Source organism: Grammomys surdaster, unplaced genomic scaffold (genome assembly GCF_004785775.1).
Source record: "Grammomys surdaster isolate TR1022 unplaced genomic scaffold, NIH_TR_1.0 255, whole genome shotgun sequence".
NCBI classification, from domain to species: domain Eukaryota; kingdom Metazoa; phylum Chordata; class Mammalia; order Rodentia; family Muridae; genus Grammomys; species Grammomys surdaster.
Window position 1 is genome coordinate 9,829,762 of NW_021604696.1, and position 1,479 is coordinate 9,831,240.

Consider the following 1,479-nt stretch of genomic DNA (forward strand, 5'->3'; position numbering starts at 1 on the left):
TACTGCATTTATTTGTGGGCATGGTGCCCCATACTACAGCATGATTGACCTACTAGGGGCCTCACCCTTAAAGAAAACACCAACTCTCTCTCTCTCCATTCCCCTCCCCCCTCATATCCATGATGGATTGTCAACTAGCTTGATGTCAAGCAGTTTTTAGGTAAAGATCCATAGATGTTTTGTGCTCATGAACACAGCAGTCCCGCCATGCCCAGAGAACACACTTTGGTGCCCTGACCCTGGTCTCTGACAACCTTTCTACCAGGTCTTTTTTTGTGGGGGAGGGGACTGTGATGGCCCATCTTCGGCTGAGTGTTCCATTGACACTTCTTCCCTGCACTTTGACCAGTTGTGAGCTTCTGTGTTGACCATCGAGTCTGAGAGCCACATTCTCGGTGGGTACAGAGACATAGATTTAGAGGTCTGCTTGATTCCATGTCACTCAGCAGAATGATAGACTCATCCCTGGGGCCTATGAGCATCCCAACATGGGTTCTTGACATATTTAAAGTACTCAACATGTACTTCTTCCTGTAGTGCAGACCTTAAATACACCCAGAAAGTGGTTGGTTTCTCCCCAAAAATGTTCTTGCCACTATCACTCTCATTTCTGTGGTTCATGGTTTTCTCAGCTGGGTAAAATTTTTGATAACCACCCCTCAACCCCCTGAAGCCTACACAGCACTTTCACGTACTCTGAAAGCCAGCGGGGAGTAGAAACCTGCTGGTTAGTACCATCTTAGTTTTGCCATGTCCTCTTTTGAAAGTATGTGGTGTCTTCAGCTATTTACGTGTCCCATCAAGTTCTGACGGGCAACCAAGAACAAGAGCAATAGTGTGCACTGTCTTGGGGACTCTTCTGGCCACCCCTAATTTGAACTCATTTAAGGAAAAATGTAACCAAAGAGACAAAGTCATGTGGCAAGACACCATCTGATTGGATGACTGGTTCTCATTAAGGAGACTCTCTTAGCCTCTCCACTCTGCACTAAAAGGTAGAAGACAGCAGAGACCTGGTTACTATGACATTTGGAGAACTCTCAAGTACTGCACTTAAGGGTGACTAGACTGTTTAGAAGTCTAGACTGTTTCTTTCTCCTCTAACATAGGAATGAAAATAAAAACATAAAAAGCAACATAGAAAATGTAGACACACTTATGAGGGCTGAGAAGATAGTTCAGTTGTTGATGTTTCCCTGGCAAGTAAGGGGATGTGACTTTAACCCCAAGAACCCACAAAAACAGACAAGCAGGTGCGATATTGCGCACTTGTAATTTCGAAATCAGGGAAGGTAGAATCAGGAGATGTCCAGGACTTACTGGTCAGCTAACTGAACTTAGTGGGTGAGTACCAGACCCAATGTGAGACTGTCTCAAAAACAAGTCAGCACTCGAGGAGGAACAGTACCTGAGATTGACCTCTCAAAGATATACACACACACACACACACACACACACACACACACACACACACACACA